General features: G+C 42.1%; 1 pseudogene; it reads left to right on the forward strand.

The window, feature by feature from the left end:
* The first annotated feature begins 791 nt into the window (after nt 1-791).
* On the forward strand, nt 792-1,467 carry LOC140498098 (perilipin-3-like; annotated as a pseudogene).
* The last annotated feature ends 4,629 nt before the right edge of the window (nt 1,468-6,096 follow it).

Here is a 6,096-nt window from a genome sequence, read left to right on the forward strand (position 1 = left end):
TTCTCTCTTAACTAGTCTTCACCTTTTCCTGGGGAGCAGATGTTTTACCTGGTTCTCCCTGAAGGAATAATTAGAGATTGGGGAGGTGTGTCTTGGGATATGCTGAGCTAACCAAAAATAACTCCTGTCAGAGGATAACTGAGGCTCCGTTGGTGCATACTTAGCAACGTTACCAGCCCTAGGGACCTTCCTTAGGTGTATGGGCAAAATAGGAGACACACACACACACACACACACACACACACACACACACGGGGAGAGAGAGAGAGAAAGAGAGAGACCAAGAGACAGAGACAGAGAGAAAAGAGATACACACAGAGAGACACAGCAATAGTGAGAGACATAGAGAGAGACACAGAGAGACATAGAGACAGAGAGAGACAGAGACAGAGAGAGATAGACACACACTGAGAGAAAGATGACTGACTGGCCTGCCACAAGATGAGAGTAGAGAGGAGACTAAGAGTTAGACTTCTGTCTGAAGTCAAGTCAAGAAGCATTCATTAAGTACCTTTTATGTGCCAGGCACTGCACTAAGAATTAGGGATACAAAGAAAGACAAAAGACAGCCCAGCTCTCAAGGAGCTCCCAGTCTAATGCCAGCAAACAATTATTCACGGATGAGATATAGACAGGACCAGTTGGAGATCATTTCAGAGGGAAGACACCAGAATTAACGGGGATTGGGAAAGGTTTCTTGCGGAAGGTGGGAGTTTCGCTGAGACTTAAAGGAGGACAGGGAAGCCAGGAGGTAGCATTGAGAGAAGGAATTCCAGGGAAGGGGCACCAGGTAAAAATGCCTGGGGATGGAAGATGGAATGTCTTATTGGAGGCAACAATGGATAAATACTTCTCAGTCTCACCAGATGTGGATAACATCCAAGAATTTTCAGAGGAAGACATGTCATTTTAGAGAGGAGTCTTCAAGAGACAAAGGCTACTTCACGTCACTAGGTTCTCTGCCAAGCAGAGCAGCCTCAGGCATATAAGCATGCATTGGAAAATATCAGAGGTGCCAAGAACATCGGAAAACTCTTGTACCAGCTCTGTGAAGCAATTGAATTGACTTATCAAAGCAAGCAAGGTTCTGAGGATCGGCAGAATTACCATAAGGCCCTACTTGAGATGTGAATCAAGAGTAGTAAGAACCAGTTTGAAAACATGGATGGTGATACACAGCTCCTGGAAATCCGGACTCTGAGCATGGCCTGTAGCATTGCCCTGAAATTACAATCGGCCTTCATGGACCTCATGCCTAAAGTCCAAGGTCTCCCAAGCAGCCTTCAAGACAAGCTCCAACAGGCTTGTTATGATATCCAGGAACTTCATACCACCTTTTCCCTAAGTATTGGGTTTGAAGATCTAGAAAAGCATCATCTAACTCGGAGCCAGTTTAAGTTGACCCAAGCCCAGGGAAATATAGAAGAATTGTTTTGTTCTTAGAAGGTAGTATTCCTTCTGGTTGGATTGTAAGACCACTTTTTCCCCTTCAATATCCCCTCACAGGCAATGGCACTCCCTAAAAAAAGAATTCTTAAATTGTGTTATGGAATCAGGTTGATAATTTCAGATTCCTGGCAAGCAGTCTTGTGCTAGTTCATAGTTAATAACTGTACTCTGTATGTATTTCAGATTATGCAGATAAAGTTGCATTTAAAATAAAAAAAAGAGGAAGAACAAAAAGATTAGCTTCTCTGGGTCCTATAGGATGTTCAAAGAAGACTGGAAAGGAGGGGGTGGGGGGTGGGGGGAAGGTTTTGAAGGGCTTTAAAAGCTGAACACAGCGTTTTAGATTTGATCCTGAAGGTGACAGGGAGCCAGTGGAGTTTATTGAACAGGCTGAAGAAGGAGTTGTGTGACATGGTCAGATCTGGGTTTATAGGAAAGGGTAAATTGCGGCAAGAAGACCATGAAATTGAGACCAAGAAGACCAATTTACCAAAGGGTAAATTGAGGCAGAAGCCATGAAATAATCTCAGCATGAGGTGATTATAGTGTGTGCCAGGTTCATTATAGTTTCCAACCAGAGAAGCTTTTGATGAGTGCTTGGATATGAAACGTGAGAGAAAGGGGGGAGGTGAGGATGGCACCTAAATAGCTGAGCCCGGGTGACTGGGAGACTGCTGGTACCCTCAACAGTAGAAAAGAAGTTGGGAAAAGGGAATGGTTTGGGGTAAAATATGATGAGTTCGGTTTTGGACACATTACCAGAAAGCCTCCCTTGTGAGGATGGGCATGCATCACTGACGGAACAGACCTTTAAAGGCTCCAATTATCCCCTCCACTTCCGCAGGACTAGTCTCTACAAGAATGGTCTGGGCAAAGGGCAGGAGGGATTGAGCTGGGGAGGGGGCGGTGCATGCAGGAGGGACTTACCTGCAACACAGAGAGATGTTGGAACAGAGAGAGGCTTCCCGAGGCTCACCTGCTTCTGCTGCTGCAGAGCTTTTGTGTGTCTGACACCAAGTCTTTTGATTGCAACTTAACCTCCCCTTTCTTTAAGCAGCAGCTTTAAGCTAATAAATCACCAAAGGGATGCTTCCCGCCCAGAGGCGGGGTTCAGAGAAGGAGGTTAGGGTGGGGCTTGGGCTTGGGATAGGAGGAAGGAGGTGGAGGTCCATGTGGAACCCACTGGGATGGGAACCGATCAGTCCTTCAATAAGTATTTATTAAGAGCCTTCTATGTGCCAACCAACTGTGCCATGCCCTGGGCGCACAAAGAAAGGTAAAATAGTCCCTGCCCTCAAGGAGATCTCAGTCTAATGTGGGTGGGTGGGGACATATACATCACTATATGCAAAGAAAGTATGGACAGAATAAACTATAGATAATTACCAGAGTGAGGGGAAATGGCTGGGATCTCCTGGAGGGGTCTGTGGACTCTGGAACTATAGGGTCTGGGAAGAGGATGGCAGACAAGGGCATGGACCAGTGGGGCAGGAGGCAGGGCTGGGATTGATTTAGAGGTGAGGCTTACAAGGTACAGGAAAATATTTGATAATGGTCATAGTTTGTCATCAAAAGTTAGTTTGACTTCAAAAAATTTTTTTTGCCATGGTTTGCATTAAATTTGATTTTGATTTCTGCATATGCAAAAGATGCCCTTTGAATGTCACAGCTTCCATTACTAATAGGAAGCATGAATACATCCCATGGTCTATCCTTCAGGTCTAGTCCTCTGTAACTAACTGTGGTATCTAGTAAAGTACTACCCAGTAGGGTCTCAATAAATGTGTACTCTGTCTTTCAAAAAGATGATCACATTTTATTCTTATAGACTGGAAATACAAAATAAAAGTTGCTATTTTAAGTACTTCCTTCACTCCCAATCAGAGTAGTAATAATAAGGCCATTATGGCTCTTTCAAGATAGTGAAAGACCACCTATATTTATGAAATCAGTTTTCACTTTAAGGCAAATTAGTTTTTGGTAATCTCTAGAATTTTAGTAAATCCTTAATGAATTTGGCAGGTGAAAAATCTTAAAAACCACAACAGCTTAGAGATCACATGAGCTGAGTATAGTTTGCGTGTTCATAAGGAGTGGGCTTATTGGCTAGTCCACCATTACATTTAAATAGTAATTTTGAAATGATTGTTGATCCATAGAGGGCGATTTGCTTTTTGGCTGCCCACCTATGAGTCAATACAAAGAGAAAAATTTAATTCACATTACGGTGATAGAAGAAATGCCTTCCTGGTTATGGTAGTTTTGAATTTCTGCAGCTACTTCTTGTTTTTTTTCATTCAGCTGAACTACGCATTGCCTAAATGACAAGTTTAATTTTGTGAATCAATATTTTAAAGATGAACGAGTGCTTTGGATCTATAGATTGACCTTTTCAATCCTCCCCAAAACTAAACTCTATTTATATTTGCTGTTTAGTCGTGCCCAACTCTTTGTGACTCCATCTGGGGTTTTCTTGTTGAAGGTACTGGAGTGGTTTGACATTTCCTTCTCCAGCTCATTTTACAGATGAGAAAACTGAGGCAAACAGTTTTATTAAGTGACTTGACCAGGGTCACACAGCTAGTAAGTGTCTGAGGAGGTATTTGAACTCAGCTCCAGGGCTGTGGCCTATCCATTGCAGGATAGATCTCTCTCTCTCTCTCTCTCTCTCTTTCTCTCTCTCTCTCTCTCTCTCTGTCCCTCTCTGTGTGTCTCTGTTTCTCTCTGTGTCTCTCTGTCCCTGTCTCTGTCTCTTTCTCTCTCTCTGTCTGTCTGTCTTATATCTTATACACACATATATATTTGACTCTAGTCACAACATTTACTTTAGCACTTTCTTCAGCAGCCTCATGTACAGATCAGTGGATTGATTCCCTTTTTCTTTTTCTGGATGGACCATATTGTGGATTCATTAACATTAAACTCATGGCCAACAGCACTATCATTCAGGCCTGAATGAAGCTTATCTAACACATGTGGTTTTACCCTAAGGCACATCACAGCCTTCTTGTGCTTAGGGACACTAGCTAGCACTTCAGCACTACACTTGGGGCCATTTTGAACAGCCAAATCACCCATGAAATGCACAAAAACGAAAAGTGGCTCTACATAGACCATGAAGAGGATACTTGGATATTAGGAGTTAAGATTAGCAAAGTTTCCAAGGCTATAGAGCTTGTGCTGTTCTGGGCCTCATTCTCTGTTGGGAAAGAACTTATCTGCACAGGCAATCTGCCCCTCTATTTTAGTCCTAACTTCTGCAGGAAAAGAAACATCTTTTAACGGAAAGCCTGAGGATTCATCATTGATGATTATTTGACACCAAGGCAAGTGGTCTGGGAGTACCTGGTGAAGACATTCAAATCAAAACAAGGTAGATGTCCCCTTACTCTGCCTCAGCTGAGAATTTGTGCATAGGGTGACTCAAATTTTTCACTGCTCTGCCCTTGTCTGCAAACACACACACGCACACACACACACACACACACACACATACACGCACACGTAGGTACAGGTCTATGTATATACGTGTGTATATGTATATGTATATATATATATATATGTATGTATGTATATGGTTACCTCAAGGACCTTTTGAATGTAATGGTGAGAAGGTAGTCCTTCTTTGGGAATGAAGCCTTTTGTGAACTATGAGAATAGCTTAGAGTGCTCAAGTTAGCCCAGAGAGTGGGTGTCCAAAGGCATTTTGTGAGAGGTGTGGGATGATGCAGTGTGTCTTGGTTAGCTACATTCCTATTACATAAGTATCATTAATGTGAGTGATATTAAATACTTTTTGCTTGGCGATCCTTGATGACTATCAAGTCCAATTAACCCCTTAATTGCTCATACTTATTGTTTGATTAAACATGTGACCAAGGGGGAAGGGGTTATGCATTTGGGATTTTACTGAATCTTTGGACAATAACTGAACAAACATTTAATACCTTTGTATATGGTAAAAATTAAAGAAAATTAATTTCTAAAGATATTAAAGTTAAAGACTTTCTCAGGCCTAAAATTTCCATTCTAGACTCTCAAAGAGTGAGACTTCCAGAAAGCTTGCTGGAAAAGTCTTCACCAGGTACTCCCAGACCACTTGCCTTGGTGTCAAATGATCATCAATGATGAATCCTCAGGCTTTCGGTTAAAAGATGTTTCTTTCCCTGCAGAAGTTAGGACTAAAATAGAGGGGCAGATTGCCTGTGCAGATAAGTTCTTTCCCAACAGAGAATGAGGCCCAGAACAGCACAAGCTCTATAGCCTTGGAAACTTTGCTAATCTTAACTCCTAATACTTTGTAAAGGTTAACAACGGCACTGATGGTTGTTTTGGGATGCATTTTCCATGAAAAGTACAGATATCAGGTGGGAGAAAGGGGGCAGGGAGGAGCTGGAAACCAATCTTTCCAAAAGATTGTGTGAACCCAAACAAGCTCAAAAGATGGATATTTTATAAATGTCATATTGTTTGAAAGCGTTGCTGGTATTGATGAGTGCCTTAATTTAATTGCAAACACTGAAACTTTTTGCATAATGATTCATAGTACATACAGTTAATGAAGATAATGAAGCCATCCCACTCCCACCCCCACAAGTGGTGGACTCACATTGCACAATGAGAACACATATTTTTAGACATGTCCAA

This window comes from Notamacropus eugenii, chromosome 4 (assembly GCF_028372415.1).
Source record: "Notamacropus eugenii isolate mMacEug1 chromosome 4, mMacEug1.pri_v2, whole genome shotgun sequence".
Lineage (NCBI taxonomy): Eukaryota > Metazoa > Chordata > Mammalia > Diprotodontia > Macropodidae > Notamacropus > Notamacropus eugenii.